The sequence below is a fragment of the Pezoporus occidentalis genome, unplaced genomic scaffold (genome assembly GCF_034315485.1).
Source record: "Pezoporus occidentalis ecotype Australia unplaced genomic scaffold, CSIRO_AGI_Poc_V1 ctg227, whole genome shotgun sequence".
Lineage (NCBI taxonomy): Eukaryota > Metazoa > Chordata > Aves > Psittaciformes > Psittacidae > Pezoporus > Pezoporus occidentalis.
Genome location: NW_026914148.1, coordinates 795,942 through 814,432, shown reverse-complemented (window position 1 = coordinate 814,432; position 18,491 = coordinate 795,942). Strand labels below are relative to the sequence as shown.

General features: G+C 37.1%; 1 long non-coding RNA gene across 1 annotated transcript; it reads right to left on the bottom strand.

The window, feature by feature from the left end:
• Window positions 1–434: 434 nt before the first annotated feature.
• Window positions 435–18,154, bottom strand: LOC134164890 (uncharacterized). Its single transcript, XR_009965303.1, has 3 exons — window positions 18,020–18,154; window positions 9,808–9,995; window positions 435–876 (listed from the first exon to the last, which is right to left on the bottom strand). It is a non-coding gene; the product is annotated as an uncharacterized LOC134164890 (long non-coding RNA).
• Window positions 18,155–18,491: the final 337 nt, after the last annotated feature.

The window sequence follows — 18,491 nt, the reverse complement described above, 5'->3', positions numbered from 1 at the left end:
GGAGCAGTTTGCACCAGTACAGACTAATATAGGTCACTATGGCCCCAGATACTGCTGGGTTTTCAATATCGCAGTGCTCCCAGTCCCTGCCGCAGGTGTCTTCCTGCTTGCTGCCATGCTCAACTCCCAATCCCTCCCAGTGTTCCCACTACCTGCTGCAGGTGCTCCCAGCCCTACTCAGTTTTTCCCCCAGTGCTCCCAGTCCCTGCTGCAGGTGCTCATGCTCATCCCCCACCCGACCTCCTTGCTGGTGGTCTTTTGGGGGGGACACCCCAAATTAGGCACCCACCCACTCTGGGGCTGCCCGCTGGCTCCCTGATACTGGGGGGAGTGTGTGTTGGGGTGTCCCATGGGGTGTGGTTTGGGGGCAACAAGGAGCTTTTTGGGGCTGGTGGCTTTGCGGGGGTGGTGGGTGGAGGAGCAGATAAGCAATAATTGGCCATGGTACATTCTTTGGAACTTTACACAGATTTTATTTAAAAGCATAACAACATAAATAGCTCTGCGTGAAGTACTTTTACAGACACGCATGTGGACAGCTTTTATAATGACAGAAAAAGAACTTCTTTACTTCATCTTTGTAAATAAGAACTAATTTCCCAAATATTTTGCTTTTGGACTCATTCACTTGTAGCTGGGGATAGGAGGGACAAAATTCTCTAATTATTTTAGATAATTCAAACCTGTTGAGGAAAAGAAGACAAATCTAATAGCTTGTACCAATCTGATTTGAGGAAAACGCTTAATTGACCTCACATCTGAAGCTTGATTTAATATGAAGAAGACACTTGAGCTGGGCACTCTGGTAGAGTAAGAGCAACTGCATATCAGTCTGACATCCTCTATCAGCTGCAGTCATGGTCAGTAGTCAGTGCTCTAAGGAAAGCAAACAAAAAAAACAGAAGCCAAATTATACATCTAAAGGGAAACAGTTTCTTCCCCTACACTGCAGGCAACCAGCAGAGCACCTCAGAATGGGATTTCATACACTGTTAGAAAGAAACAGGCAACAAATGGTCCTTTCAGTCTACACCATGCTATATCTACAACAACAATCTGTACAGCCAAGAACTCATATTACAAAGTCATTTTTTAAATTCCAGGATTACCCTGACTTCAGTCATAGAGCCCTTTCCAGAAATCATACTAAACTTGTTAAAGGAAAGGATGGTGGCTTGAGATATTACAATAGGATTTTGATTCTGTGGGAGAACCGTCCCAAAAGAAAAGATCTCATATAGGCAAGCTCATGCCACATTAAAACTGCTGAAATTCTCAAGACATTGTCATATAAAGGATTTTTTTCCCCCCAGTCTTGATTAAATAACACAGCATCATCTTGGATGTGTGCATCTCTGGGGAAAAATGAAAAGGGCCTTTTCTTACTATTCATATATTTGAAGCTTGTGGTGTCCTAACGTCATGTTGCTAAGTGAGAGCATTAAAAAGTTGGAACTACTTTTTATTCAGCTATATTTCTACTGAGGTAGCATGAAAATATGGTGTCATATAAAAATACTAAATTTAAAAGAAAAAATTAAGTTTCTGGGTAAATAAGTGGTTACAAAGAGTTATTACAAATTTAGGATAATATTTTTAAGAAGCAGTTATGAAGTGGTGCTCTGTCATTCTTAAATTAGTATTATGCTTAGAGACACCCAGCATGAGGTTTATGATCATCTAAAGGACTAGTGCAGCAGAGATCAAATAACATACTTTATAGTCTGCTATTCAGGATATTTAATTTTGTGAACAAGATACTTAAATTGTCTTTGATTTCAATATTGTTCTGAAAGGCTAATGGTGAAGAAATAATAGTACTTTTGTAGTAGTAATGATGTTAGAAATATTAGAAGTATTTAGAAGTAATAATAGTACTTTTGTTCATGTCTGTATGTGGAACAAACAGGTAGAACAAAAGGAATGATCTCTGATGCTGGACAAGATTTCCTATTATGTACTGAACAGCACGCAATGAATGATAATTCTGATGGTGTTTACTATTTGAAGATAATATATAGCACAGGACAGATTTAGACTCAGTTATAGTATGAATTTAGCTGGTTAATGTGTACCTTTACTTGAGCATAGTTTCCCTTTTCAGTCTAATTGTGTTTGCTTTCAGCTTTGTGTAATTAATTAAAAGTCTGGTTAATGCAAGAGAAATGGCATGTCCAACAGTTTCTCACAGATGTCAATTGAAATGAGCAATCAATGCCATATGACAATGACAATTCTGTAAATCATCTTTTGACCTGATTTGCCTCTAAAAGAGTTTATGCCAAAAATATTTATTCTAATACAAGCACATACTGACCATTTTTATCCCACCCACAAGCAATTCATCCTTAAGTTTTAATGCATAAAAAAACTCTTTGGAATTATCTGGAAGTTTTGTTTGATAAAGGAGTCTAGTTTTAGCTGCTAAGCCAGCTAGTTCCAGAATCAATTTTTTATTGTTAGTGTAATATATTATATTATATTCCCTCTACCATTACTACCAGCAATGTCAATGATAGCTACTGATTACCTTCTATATTATTAGGAATAGGGAATACTTGTGCCCAACTAGTAGAAACTTGAGGTATTGGATCAACCAGTGTACTGCAGTGAAAGTGGAATAACTCATGGGATAAAATTCTCATTTAAGAGCAAAAAGATCTATTCTTTTTCCAGTGAAATTTCCATATTTCTCTCAGCATACTTATTTCCTAGTAAAGAAAAATAATTTTAATTACACAGAAAGAATGTAAGCATAAAATTATTACATTTCTTTTATGGAAACTAAAAAAAATACACAGTATAATTAAAAATAACATTGCACCATTAATGAAAAATTCATTGTCCCCAGTACTTGACAAGAAGGAGGGAGGAATCTGGAATATTGAAAGAAGCCTCTTAAAAGAAATATTTATTTATACTAGAAGTTTCATTTTTATACATTATACGGTTTAATACCATCCTAGCAAAGAAAAGAAAAAATGTATTTGTACTTTTTTTTGAGTCTTTATGGTGAAGAAAACAAGCAGGAATGGTTTGGCAGATATTTTAGATTGTTTGCTTTAAAGCTGGGTTTGTGCTTATTTTCAGCCGAGAACTATCATGAATAAGAAACAGTTGTTTCTCTGTTTTTTTTCCTGGGGGATCCCTTTGTCTCAAGAGGACTAGAAAGGAATCTTTCACAAAGATTTTCTCTCAGTTGTGGTATTGCTGATGTCAAGCATGTAAAAATCATGAGTCAGCACTCCAAAAGTCACAGGACTGTATTAAAAAAAGAAAATCTTTTAAAATATACATGCTGCACTTTTTACGAAAATGTATGGCATAATTTTTATACTTTTCCTGCAAATGGAAATCTTACTTTTTAAAGCAAAAGAAGAAAAAAGAAGAAACGGATGAGCTTTCTCAAAAATTTGCATGACTCCCAGAAAAGGGTTTTGGAGAACATTTGAAGCATTATGAACAATGCAGCGTAATTGCAGGTGTTGGCAACATGGCAGTTATTTGTGAGAACTTTGATCTAAATTGAGGTCAATAAAAACAAATGAAAAAACTGACAGAAAAAAAAAGCAAAGAAACCTTCCTTTGCATTTCAGAAGCTTGGGCTGCTGTAATACCATTTGTTCTGCAGTCCTCCCAAGAAATCCTCAAGCACAAATTCAGGAGAATAGGCCTCATGTCTTTAAGGTTAAATAAAAAGACATCTACACATCTGATTACCAGATACTAGATAAAGTCAGATAATGACAAATAACACTCTGATTTTGGCAAAAAAAGAGTAGGCAAACTAGTGCAGTTGCTGCTGTTAGAAAGGTATAAGACCTCTACCACAGTTTAAAAGACAAAGACTATTTGAACCTAACGTCATGGTTTCTGGCCAGAAAAAACTACAATTATTTTTAAAAATATCACCTCATTCACATTCAATGATCACAGAAAATGGAAACATTTTAAGGAGTAATTGTAAACATCTGCTAAAGGAAAAACGAAAACATGACTAAGACAGAAATGAGCTGTAAAGTATTGTGTGAACAGATCCACCGGAAAAACACAATTTCTGAGGATGGGTTCTATTTGGAATGTAAAAAAAAAAATAAAATCATTATTATAAGAAAAGATTAGAATCCACCTAAACCCATTTTACTTTCAGTGAGTCTGGCCATCTATTCAAATGCCAAGGAATGTGGCTACACTTGCAGTTATGCAGCAGCTTCTGCCCCTGCTGCTTCTCCTGCCTTTGTTCCAGCAGAAGTGTTTCTTCAGGCACAGTGAACTGGACTCAAACTAATCTAACTTTTTCTTTTTTTTTTTTTTTTTTTTTAACTAGGTCGTTTTTCAGCTGGGCTGGTTAAGAAAAAGCCAATGGCAGTGCAGATGGTGGTGACAGCTCATACGGAAAAGCTGCTAGATTTCTAACTAGTACCTCAAAATACTGATTTCAAAATCAGTGCTGTAATGCCAGCATAAACGAAGGTAAATCAGATCTTTCTGTTTGTTAGAAAATGTTCTCCCAATCTGAGGGCTAGAAATGCGTGGAAAACATCTATAGATCTACACCTCAGCGCAGTGTTTAAAGTTGTTGAGCAGCTTGCAGGACACAGGGCTGCTTTGTGAGATCTATTGACTCCAGCACAGAGACACAGTGACTGAGTTAACACAGAAGAGAAAATGAAGGTGTGAGTTGCCCAATTTTCCAGGTATAACTGTGCCAGTTGAAGACGTTTCCATGAACAGCTCATACCACTGACTGTAGAGATACAACGCCATGTGTCCTTTGGCACAAGTCATGTGCACATTTCATAAAATACTGCAGGCAGCCTGGTTTGCTCAAGTCACCTTTTCTTAATGCCAAACATTACATCTAAAAGCAGCTGTTCTGATTGAAAGTGTTTTATCACTGTCCATTGGTAGAAGCTTGCAACTCCCCCAGCTCTGCTGGCTGACCAATTAATTTTAATTATTCCTAGTCCTTCTGTAACTGGGGAAAATCAGCCAGATTAGATGTGGCTGTGGGCAGATAAGATGTGCTGGGTTAAAATGTTAGTGAACACAGGTGTCTTGCATTGTCTAACCATGCTGCAGCTTTCCCTGCCCAGAGAAGTCCGCAGACTGTCTGTCAAACAGCTTATTCATTATGTTATTATTTTTTAAAAAACTGGATTAACCTGTTGTTTTAATTCACTGCATTATTATAGAAATGCCAGTCCTTCTGTATGACAGTGGAAATACTGGGGAAACAAATACCTGCTGGTAATGTAGATGTGATTCTTTGTGCTAGTAGTACTGCTGGTTTGAGTACAAGACAAGCCATCAATTAGAAAAACAGGCCCACAGTTTTCAGACTTGACCAGAACTGAGAATGTGAAAAGGAACTTCCAGGAAATGGGAGTTCTGGGAGAAGACTCCAAGAGACCTTGCTGACTGGATCTTAAAAAAAAACCTCTGAAATTATAAGAACAAAGCAGATTGATGTCAACAACTTGTTGAGGTTTATACTTGGGTTATGAGCTAGCAGTGTGCGCTTGCAGCCCAGAAAGCCAACCGTATCCTGGGCTGCATCAAAAGAAGTGTGACCAGCAGGTCGAAGGAGGTGATCCTGCCCCTCTACTCCACTCTCGTGAGACCTCACTTGGAGTATTGTGTGCAGTTCTGGTGTCATCAACATAAAAAGGACATGGAGCTGTTGGAACAAGTCCAGAGGAGAACCATGAGGATGATCAGGGGACTGGAGCACCTCCCGTATGAAGACAGGCTGAGAAAGTTGGGGCTGTTCAGCCTGGAGAAGAGAGGGCTGCATGGAGACCTCATAGCAGCCTTCCAATATCTGAAGGGGGCCTATAGGGATGCTGGGGATGGACTCTTCATTAGGGACTGTAGTTATAGGACAAGGGGTAACGGGTTAAAACTTAAAGAGGGGAAGTTTAGATTGGATATAAGAAAGAAGTTCTTTATTGTGAGGGTGGTGAGGCACTGGAATGGGTTGCCCAAGGAAGCTGTGAATGCTTCATCCTTGGTGGTTTTCTAAGAGGGCCGGATAGAGTCTTGGGTGACATGGTTTAGTGTGAAGTGTCCCTGCCCATGGCAGGGGGGTTGGAACTAGGTAATTTTAAGGTGTTCCAACCCTAACTATTCTATGATTCTATCTGCTAGCTCTATTGCTAAGTTATAGGAGTTTGGAACCCTGAAGAAAAGACTGTGATGGTGGAGATTGTGTGGTATTTAATGTTATCATGTTCTCTTATATCTCAAAATATGCATGTAGATGGTGTTCAGGGGAGTATGTTTTTTGCTTCTAGGTGTCTAGAAATCAAGTATGTGCAGACCTGAGGACAATGAGCAAGTTGCTTCCATGTGGGTGTCAATTGAATCTGCTCTGGAAATACAGCAGAGAGCATAATTTACTTAAACTCCTAAGCAACCAAAGTCAAATACTCATGAAAAGCATCTTTCTAACGGATTTCCTTGGAATATGGCACAGGATTTCAGATCTGTAGTAAATATTTTTGAAGATCTTAAAATCTATAAAATATTGAATGTGTATTGCAAGCTGCATCTTTTTGGTAGTTTGGAAATGGAGAATTGCCTGCTGGTTTAAGCTTGTGGCCAGGAAGAGAATAAGAGGAGTTATACAATAAATCAGCAAAGAACCAGCTTTTGACATTCTCACAAAGAACTGCAAGGAAGCTAGTGTTTCCTGAGAAAGTTATTCCAATCTTTTTATCTAGGTTGAAGAACCCAAATCGAAACCTATTTTCTGATACTAGAATCTCCACTATTGAAGAACCCAAATCGAAACCTATTTTCTGATACTAGAATCTCCACTATTGATAGAAGATGGTACACAGAACACAGGTAGAAATAAAATTTTTGCTTACATTTAAGGAATTAAGGACTTCCAGAGGTGTCATAAGACTAGTAAATCTTATTACACTGGAATTATCATCCTGAATACTTGTACCTAGTAGGAAAATTAATGGTGCTCAAACCTGTCATTTTAATTACATACCAGCCCTCCAGGTTCAGGGTGTCCTGCCTTAATTAAAACTGTAGGTCACAAGCCATGGGTTCCATGATGAATAAAGTATGGCTTTAGGCTCCTGTTACTGTGTCAAAATGGTGCAATGAAATGATAGTGTACTGAAGTACTGAAGTGGACTAAAGTCATTCTCTTGGTTTAAAATTTGTTTAAAAAAAATTTATACTTTCTACTCACAGACTTTATGTGTGACTAGAAACCATCTTTCCAACATCTAATTTTAATCCTAATTAGTACTCCCCATATTTACCATAGAATGGAAACCATAGAGCTGAAAAAAATTGCATATATGGTATGTTTTGACTCTTCTTATACAGTTGCCACTGTAAGACTATGACCAAGAAATACTCATCATACATACTGAGGCAGTATTGATCATAACAGACCTATTATTAACAGTGGTAGAACCACAGCAGTCTAAAGATTGTTTTTTCTAAGTCAATTATACCAGTTTAAAACTTGGCCCACACCTCTGTCTCCTCCTGATATATTTGATTATCATATTTAAATTACCAGGAACTAGAAAAAGAAAGCATAAGTATGAAGATTAATATACTCCCATGGTCTGCATATTTTGAGTGTAACAAGTTTCAAACTGTGATTACAGGCCTTTTCCAAACTTAAAAATATTTGCACTGCAGAAGGTAGTTTAAAGAAAAATGACTAAATAAAAGTTTAATCTCTCAGTGCTATTTTGTGTTTCTTCATTGTCTCTCCACTTGGAGCTCTGGTCTTATCAGATGGAAACCAGAATGTTGATCTTAATCACTGACTGTAAATGTGACAACCTGTACTTTCAGCAGTTGTGTTTGTTAGTTTTAGGGAACAGAGATATGGAGATGTTAGAGGACAAAAGAAGATACCTGGATTCCTGCATGGACTTCAGTGAGAGTCCTAGAAACTGCCTAAGGGTACAACATTTCCATTTTCTGATCAATAAATTTATCTGAGTTTTATGAGGGATTTTTTGGTTTGTAGTTTGTTTGTTTGTTCTTTTTTTTTTTTTTTTTTTTTGTTTTTTTTTTGCGGGGGGTGTTTTCTGTTTTTTTTTTTAATTAAACCAAAATTAATCTGGAATAACTTTGTGTACATCAGCAGTGTTGTTCAGATACACTAGCCCAATTAATGTGGAGTTATACTGGCTGGGCAGAGTTGTTATTAGAACATTGCCACCTTTTAGACACAGTTTAGGAATTCAGCTCAGTAAAAGACACAGTGTAGATATTACACTGGCTTCACATGCAGACACTTTGCTTAAAAAAAAAAACAAGATTAATGAGATGGAAATATTTTTCTGCAGGGCCATGATGCACTTTTTTTCCAATATGAGGGAAGCAAAAGTGGAATATGATTGATGAGCCAGAAGGATATCAGTCTTTGTTACTGGCTCAGAAAGCTTGGAAATAGGAAAAGTGACAGCAAAATTCAACCTTTTTGTTTTCAGTACTGCAATGTACTTCATGTCTGAAGATACAGACTTGTGGTTTCATTTTACTGTTGTCCATGGAGAGGGGATAGTCGGGGGGAAGGGGGGTTAGTGAGAAAGAGACTGCATGGTCTGATTTACAGCTGGGCTTAAACCATGACAACTGTCTTGGTTCATCTGCATTGGACTGCAAAACATTAATTTAACTAAACAGCATTAGCATGGCTTTCAGTTCCGCCAGACTAGCATAGTGTCTCTTTATGTTAATGAATCTTCTACCAGTTTCAGTGGGCAGTTTTATTTCATATGAGGAGGATTGAGAACAGTTTCCTAGTCTGAGCTCTTTCCAGCAGTGCTGAAGTCCTGCAGTAAGACACTAACATCACAATGGCAAATGTGACAATCTGTCAGTGCAAGCCCTGCAAGCACAGGACTGTGCATGGCACCTCAGTATCTTTCCAAGGCTCCCCTGCTGTTCATGGGGCCCCCATGATTTCTAATGCTCCTGTTACCCATATTCATCTTTAGCATAAACATGACATTGGTATTTTCCTTTAGAAAAACTGGATAAAGGAAAAAGACTTTTCATACACAAAGCTGACATCCAGAAGCTGCATAAGGACCCCAAAAGTCTACCTAGGTTCACTTAGAAACAAGAATAGGACTAGAGTTTGATCTTCATCCTGAAGACACAGAGCTGTTTGTTTGAGGTTTAGTTTTGGTTTGTTTTGGTTGGGTTGTTTTTTTGTTTGTTTGTTTTTCCTGAACAGTTAACTTTAAGGGGAAATAATTATAAAAAGTCTACATGCTTACTTTTAAACACAGCATTTTTTCCACTCTGCCCCAAGTCTGACATTTTAATGACCTGCTTTGCCCTGGTTTTTACTGGCAGCATATACTGAAGGGGTATTTTATGTACAGTTTTAACATTTGAACAGCACAGTTCCATGTTCTGTCACTCTTTTATGTTGTAGAAAATGTCTTTTTTTATTTCTTTTAATTGCTTACTAATTTGAGGGAATTTTTGCAAATGTCTTTAGAAACTTCCAGATTTATCACTGGTAAAGGTTATTAATTTAAGAAGAGTAAGCAAACTAAAAGCTGCATATATTCACTCAAATTACTATCCTAAATGACTCCATGGGGGGTTTCTTATAGGGGTCACTGAATGGCAGAAAGGAATGTTTTTACTTCTTTGCTTTGTCACAAAAATTAAGTTACAAGGGCTATAAATGCAGGTAATATTTTTTATTACTAGATTTTCCTCTATAATGAATATAACATTTATTCTTTTCATGTAATGATACCCACTGAATGTCTTGATACTCAGCATGTTTACTCTTACCTTTAACAAGGGTCTAAAGTAATTCCCCTTTAAAAGGCTCACAAGCAATCTGAAGGCAAGAAAGAAACCCTGTATGGCAGGGTTGCTGCTGGAAGTGGAAGACTGAAGGGTGACACTGTCTTTCCCACTGCCAACAAGCTCATCAATAACACCAGTCCTTCAGATGGTGAGGTAGCGAGAGGTGAAAACTAAAACCAGAAAATTCACAAGTCTGAACTGGAAAGACCAGAAAATTTTGCAATGCAAAATACAAAATCAGTCACATATTTTCTTGCTATAAACCACATTGCTCTGTGCCCTTCTGCCAGAATCCGCTTTTACATGATTCTCCAGTTCCAAAAAAGACTGTCTTGTTATCGCTCTGAGATTTGGGCCACATTGTTAAACTGGGATAAGCAGCTCCAACCTCAGCAAGGCTGCATACTCTTAACAGCTGATCCAGTGAGCAGGCTACAGTTGTTCAGTACAGCTGGGCTCACAAGGCTCTCTCTTCAGGGGATTACACCTCCTTCCCAGAACTGCTCTTCAAGAAGGCATTAATATTCTCTGAAAGGCAGCCACTCATCTGTAGCTCTGTAAGGCTGATCTACTTTGATCTTGGCCTCAGAAATAGAATGATAAGGGATAAGAATTCAAAGTATAAGAAGAAACTCAATATGCAAAGAATATTCCATATCTTAATAAGTAATGAGAATTCCCTCCGTTTGTTGCTGTTGTAAGGAAAAATAGTTTAATATCTTTGTGTGATTAGGACTCCACAGTACCTTGCTAATGAATGGCCAAAGCTATTAAGATTTTCCTGTGTCTCCAGATAGACTGGCAAACAAGCATCAATAAGCAATGACAAGTCTAGGAATGACTAAGATTTTGATCTGGCAAGTATTTTATTAATGTGGCTAACATGTTGAGTTATTTTGATTGTACACCCAGTAAAGCAAATATATAACACAGAATTTCAATATTTTCTTTACAAGCAATTTGAGGATTAAGGAAATGACCAGTAATGAACGGTGTCTTTTTAACAAAGTTTATCGCAAATGACCCCAGATCGTGGAGTGTTTACTATTCAAGCAGCCGTGTATGGACAGGAGATTCAGAAAATTACCAGTGAGGACAAAATTCCGTGGTTTATAGTGGTTTGCTCAGAACCGAGGAGATATTGTTCACATAAACACTTAGCCTGCAGAGCAATGACAAATGCCAGCAAATTTAGCTTTCATAAGTGTATTTGAGAAAGATTAGCACACACCATTCAGTTCAAGTTTTAGTTTTTGGGTTAGCTGCCTTTGATATTAATCAGCTGTTTTTTTTCAGGGCCACCTTTTTTGTGTAAGAGCAGTGGGTAATTGCCATGTTTAATAACTCCTACACCAACTAATTCCTTTTTCCAGCAATTGTTTGTTTTAAAGAAAAACAAATTAAGTTTGTATAATTGGAAGAAGAAATTCAAAATTAATGTTGTTTGTCCTTAAAGTGCTAGAAAAGCTTATGTTTCAAGGAGTCACATTGCTCTTTCAGGACCATTTACTGTTTATCAAATTCCTTTCTATTTATTTTTCCAAGTCCTATAAGTACAGTAGGATTTAAGGTCATAGCAAGATATTTTTTCATTTGATCGGCTCAGATGCTAATTGTCATAATGAAGTATAGCATACTAAGGAGAGTGAGATATTTCACGTGCAAATACTGATTTTCTGAGTGTTACAGCAGGAATTACTAGCAAGGATTTTCATCAAGTCAGTATAGAAACCTTGTTTCCTTACTATTCATGACTCACTGATAAACAGTCATGCCATCTCTCTCTAGCATCAAACATAGAAACTACCTAGAAACAGGTTACTAAATTCTCTGCAGTGCAGACTGACAGACAGTGATTTCGTTTTCCATTTTGGAAAATGTTTGAGAAGCATCAGTGACTTGTATGATCAAGGCCAAGCATGAAAAACTTGTCAGTCAAGAGAACATCACCCCCTAAAAGTTCCTGAAGCTCTTTCCTTTTTTCTGATTCAAAAAGTGAGTAGCCTTAATTAATTTATTAGTTGGCATTTGTTTAACAGGCATATGTGTGATGGGTTTGTGAACGCACCTGGTCTATTTTTAATGTAACCTCCAAAAAGATTTTGATCTTATTTTTAACTTTAACCTTATAAAAATATAACAGCACAAAGAATTCTTACAGTGACTAAACTCTTTTTTTTTTTTTTTTTCATTTAAGTCCCAGTTGCAAAAGAATCTAGCTATGACCTGGATTTTAATTTTCTTGGGGATTTTACTAATGCTTGAGGGGGAAAACCTGGTACATTTTCAGCATATTAAATACCTGTTTGTGTCAAAGTAGTCATTAGATTTCTACTTCATTTGATTACAGTACAGTGATACAGCTAGGGGCATGTCTGGATATCTATCATCTTTAGCTACGCTATCATTAGAATATTATTTCTTTATTGTCATTATTGGGTCATGCTACAATGCACCTATATATTGCTCAGTTTTGAAACCACTTAATTACCCTGTCATTGGTGCAACATTATTTAATTTTACATTAAAATTGTTTTCCTGGACACCTAAACTAGATTCAAATAAACTGTTCAGTTTTGGCAACCAGGAAGAAATGAAGTCCTTGTAAAAATCAGACTTTGGCGTGAGGAAGTTGGTGATTTTTTTTCATTAGTTTCATAGGGCTCATTGTTTCTATTCTGGAAACTTTATAGCTGCAGTCATCTACGGCTAGAATCTGATTTTTACTGAAGTGCTATAATAATGATACTAAGTATTGTCACTGACAAACAGAAATCCTTGAATGTCACTAAAGGAAAACAGAAACTTTTTTATTGTGGGTTAGTTTCCAAAACTTCACGGTTTGGGTTCTCAAGAATAAGTAAGTGCAAGCTTTTCATTAAAAAAAAACAAAACAAAACAAAACAAAAAAACAACAAACCGAAAAACTACCCCAGGTTTTACATATAATCAGGAAATGTTTCCAACTATTGAAATTATTCACAGAGATGTGATAAAATATTTTGCTAAGAAACTTAAAACTGACTTACTGAGAACTGAAGGTTGACAGGTTTAACTAAATACTGTAACAGCAAAACAAACAAACAAAAACCTTTCAGTTCATTTGTGGATTAGTAGTTAATACTCGGAAATCCACAAGCTATGGCTATCTGTGCTCTTATAATTCAAAAGAAGAACTCTATATTTTGTGTTTTTCAAAGGAAGATCTTAATCGCCCCTTTGTAAGCCACCAAACCCTTTATTAAAAGCCTGGGCCCAATCTTCCCTTGAAAGAGTGGCCCCAGCAAACTATGGTCTTTGATCCTAAATTGAGAACAATTCCCACTGAAGGTAATGTTATGGGATTAAGGACTGCAGAATTCGGGCCACTGACTGCTCACGTGAGTAAAGAATAATTTCATGAGATTAAGGAACATTATTATGTTTGATAGCTGTATTCTTATTAACTCTTCTTTGTTATTTATTCAGCTTAAATAAGATGAGTAATATTACCTTGTTGTCAATATCAACATTAGTCAGTGGAAACTAGAGTCAAAATGACTGAAGGGATTTTTTTTTTCTTTTTAATTAAAACTCCTGTTTATAGCATAAATACTATGTACTGTAAAAACAATGACACATTTGCTAGTCAGCTATTTGACATCATATTTTTAAATAAGTTACTGACAATCTGAATCATTAAACATAATCTTCTATTAACATTTAACTTGGTCCCACACACATACAAGTTGCTTTTCTGCTGTGCTAAATGTGTCTTCGTAAGTGCATTCAGGAAGGGGACCTAGAGAGATAGGACCAGATATCCACTTGGCCTGGCACAGGGTGCTGTGTCGTCTATTTGAGAGGGAAGGAAATAATGGAACATATCCCATGCACCACCACCCCCACCCCCCACCCCATCCCCAATTCTTATGTAAGAATAATGACAAATATAGTATAACATTAATATCTGGGCTGTTGAGTTCACTTTTACAAGCAAACCAGAGTAGGAGCATCTCTCATAAGTGGATTAGGATTTTCTTCATCCTTAGGAGATTCCTCAGCAGACCTGTATGTTCTCTCTTCAAGAATGCAGGTGAAAGTACTATCCTGTAAGGTTATGGAAGGTAATTTTTCTGAGGTGGGAAGGATGTCTGAACTGGACTGGTTTGCTTCTATGTCACTTCAGTTTATCTGCAAAACCAGGTTTTGTGACAGCTGTGATACTGAGGCACCAGAAACATCATCTGAGGATTTAAAAACAAACAAACAAACAACAAAACCACCCAAACCCCCAATGAAAAAGAAAACAACACAAAGACATTTAGCTTGCTCTACCTGAACTCTACTCTTGCAGTGGTACATTGCTGATTTCAGGTTTTTGCATTTTTCACAAATAGGAAATATTGAACGAAGCTGGAGCTTAACAGCTTAGCTCTTTCCTTAGAGAGGAAATAGAATTAAAAGCTGCATGTGCTTGGCTTATATTTCATAATACATTTTATTATTAGAATTATAAATTAGGCCCCTGGGCACCAAACTGCAACATAACTAAAAACATAACTAACCAAGGTAAATTGATGCCTGCCCTAATATATTTTACCATCATGGAATACCAGAGACTGCCTTTTGCTATGAGCCCTCTACTCTTAAGTGGGTCTATTGGCACCAGTATTCTACTGCTATAACCAGGCTAGGACTTGAATCTGAGCCATGCTCTTGGTTTTCATCAATTCATTGCAACTGGAGAGTCTTGTAGCTTTTTGGCTGCCTTTCACCTTCTACAGGTGGTGGAAGGCCAACTGCAAGTATGTGTGTTCTCATTAGTTGTACAATAAACCCTGAGCTTTTCAGTGCCTAGTGGTGGAAGAGAGATTATCTTGTGTATGTCATTGCACATCTTTCCATGCTGGCATTTAGCAGTAGCATGATTCAGTGGTGCAGGAGTCAGACTTTTGCATTTTCCATAGGATCATCAGTCAGAAAAGCTGTGAGTGATACAGCCCCATTTCCTTTGATATTATGCAGTTATCGAAATCTTTAAAAACTGGGGTAGTAGCATTACCCCACCACCTTGTGCTTGATGACTACAATCATGAATGTTTCTGAGGAGAGACAGTTATTTGAATCAAATTGGTTGCCTTCTTTGTAACTTCAGTTTATCTTGTGAAAATACTGTCAGAATAATATATGCTTCCTTTATAACCAAGAAATTCTACTCTTGATCGATAGGACTTACATTTCATTTGTCAGGTTAATGAATTATAAGTCTTCCAGGGTTTTTTAGTGCATTTCAGTCTCTTTTTATGTAGCAGACAGCTGTGACAAGACTGAGGCGGAAAAGTAGCCTAAGCCCTGGTGCTAAATAGAGACTGGTACACTTAAACATCACTAGGCACCCCTTCTATAACAGGTAGAATTACTGAGGATAATGCCACCAACTGTGGCCAGAAGTGATGCTGGGAGAGCATCCTAGAGCTTGGGCTTCACATTCAGAGACAGTCAATATAACTCTGACAGAGGGGTCCAGGGGTCCCATATCCTTATGGGAAGCATATGCTTTGATAGCTCACTTGTTTCAAATCTACAGCAAAGAATGTTATGGTCTAGTGTTCTCAGAAGGTCAGCTAACAGGACTTTAAAATCACAGTACAGGACCTATCTCCCTGCATGGCAGGATTGGTGCTGCAGACAAACAATGCAGCTCCCTGAAGCTTCAAAGAAAGTGAAGTTGATAGGCACCAGTATTTGGCTTTCCAAATTGGGCTGCTATTCTGTGTGCAGCAAGCTCTATACAGAATAAAATCTTCAGAAAATGCAACCTTGAGTTTTTCTGCCTACCAGTGACAATATTAAGTTTTTTTTCTTGTCCCCTCAGGATTTTATCAAGCAAGGGTTTTTTTTGTTTGTTTGGGGGGGGGGGGGGGTGTATTTTTTTTGTTTGTTTGGTTTTTTTTTGAATTTACTTCTGGTTTGGGTGCATATGAGGAAAATAAAGATTTCACATTCAGTAAGTTGGTTTTGTTCCATAAACATTAACTATGCATGTTAAAGCTGTCCTAGGGCAATCCTGATGCGCAGACAGTAGTGTTTTTATCTTTTCTATAAATATTTGCAGTTGATCATGCATCACAACAGAGCATTCCTCTCTTTCGACTTTGCCCTTTCTTTTAGCTTGTTCATCTGATTTGCAAAGAAGGGGGAAGAAATTTCTATGGAAAGATAAACTGCAGACTCATCTCTGTGTGGATATGTATGTGTATGTTAGTAGTCTGCTGAAAGACTATTTATGGATTTTGGTGAAAAGGCACTGTCTCCATTTTTATGGAGCTAATGAAACCTTTGGGGTTTTGTTTATCTACATACAAAGTTCAGTGGAAAAAAATTACGTGGGAATAGCAAGTAAACATCAGACATATAATGTGACTTAAGTTCTAATTACTGCATTTTAAATGTCATATTCATCTTCTTTCATTTCCTCTGTGAACACTTCTCCAATTTTTGTATGGTACTGTGTTTCAAAACTTCTTGACCAATAAATGGAAGTCTTCTGATGTCATTTATGCTTTAAAAACTCTGCTGCTCTTAGTGTCCAAATATGCCAGCAGCCTTAGGCGTGTGTTTCTGGGTGCCTTAGACTTTTGGAATAGCCAGAAAAATTTTGTCAATCATAGAAAAAATCATTAAGTCTCAGTGAAACAAAATTTTGTTTGCAGGATTGAGGTTAATATTTTCAAATCACTTTTAGTGTAAAACTTTTACCAAAATATTATTTCCAGTTTTGTTCAAGTATTGCCTAATCCAGCAGTCAAGGCACCCTAAACTAAGCAATTCCCAGTCTGGGAAGGAGTTTTGACCAATGGTGTCACTAGATCCTAAGTAGAATCCTCTTATTTGTTGACAAGTAAAACAACAGTTCTTCAGTGGAAAAAAAAAAAAAAAAATTGTAATTAGTTTTTAATTAGTTGCAGGTCCACTTAAAACTTTTAAATTATCTGACATTTGCATAGGCCCTTTACGTGATCCTAACTTCATGACAGGCTTTACAAAATAACTTAAATATGATATACAAAATACAGGAAAATTTCCCTGGGTTCTACCCTCTGTAAGTTTGTGGAAATTTTTTACCTGGATTAGGATTTCTAATCATTTAAATTGAGCTAAGCTTTCTGCATATTTCTAAATTAATACTCCTTCATTTATTATGTGAAAAGTCTGTGCATTTCAATCATTTTTGAAATAAGCATAGGAAACCTCTAGTTATGGATGGAGAATGTACTGCTGTGGTTTTATTTTTTTAAAGGAATAATTGAACGTTACTGGTCTAGTATCACTGTCTTTTCATTTGTCTTTCATCACTATGCCTTTCAATACCATTCATCTATGGACTAATGCAATGCCTGCTGAAGTCAATAGAAGTCATTCAGTTGACATCAATGAACGATGAATCAGACCTTTTAAAAAGAAGAAGAAACTAGAGTTTACTAGGCTTAAACAGAGCGCTGAGGCAAAACAGTCTGAAGCAGGAATTCTGACTTCTCCTGCGTTCGTACAGCACCTGGCACCTCTCTGCTGCACAGAATAGAGACAAAATAAACTAATTATTGGTCTCCACTGGTAGCTCTGATAAGGGAAGGCAGTTCTGCCAGTCAACATCTAAATTGTTTTTCTATACAAAGCCTTAGTAGGTATCAATAATTGTAATACACGGTAAAAATCTGTTCAGATAGGTGTCATTGGTGCAGATGTTGAAAATCTTTTATGTGCTTCTGCACAGCCTTTTCAAATAACTCATACTTTGCTATCAGCCTTTCTTTGTTCTGATTAAGTTGTAATCACTCAAAAGCAGATTCAGAAGCTCCCCCTTCCTTCCTACACAGAGACTGTGTTTGTTTTATACCCAAATGTGACATTGCACACTGGTACAATCAAAAAAGGCTGCAATGATCAATTGAGGTCCCAATCAAAGCCTAACAGATAGGCAGCCATTCATTGCTGTTTGATATAAAAGGTGTTTTATTTCTCATCACTTTTTTGTCACTGAAAGAATGCTTCCTACGTGCAGATTAATTAAAGTGTAAACATTAAATATTGATTGATGCATTATCAGCATGGAGCAGTTGCCTCCACTCAGATTGATTCCTGCAGTGATTTATTGTCATATTTGTGGAGTCATTTCACTCGATAACAAAGAGAAATAGCCTGCTCCCTCTACTTTTCAGGCTTGCTTTCTGGCTCTTGCACTGCACCTCTTCATCCTCTGTGACTCCCTGCTGGAACTAACATGGTCTCATTGTATTTTCAGGAGAAAAGTTGAGGGCTTTTTATTTTGGCATTTGCTTAGCAAGTTTCTTGTAGACCTGTGCTCTCAAATGGAACATCTCTGGTTAATGCTTTTAGCCCCTGTCCCACATAGCTGCTTTTCCTGACCCTGCTGAAGCACAACTTTGCAATCACAGATTTAAATCATTTGAATTAACTCACTGTCAACTTGACAGAAATGTGAACTTTCAACAGACTAACATTGTTTAAGTCAGTTTTACAGCTAAATTATCCAATTAGTTACTCTGAGTAGGAGCACAGCCACATAATAGCATATCAATTTTAAGAGTTTCAGATTTTTACTCTTGGTTCTGGACAAATGCATAATAGAGGACTTCATTAAAATTTTGTGGAGTATTTGAAAT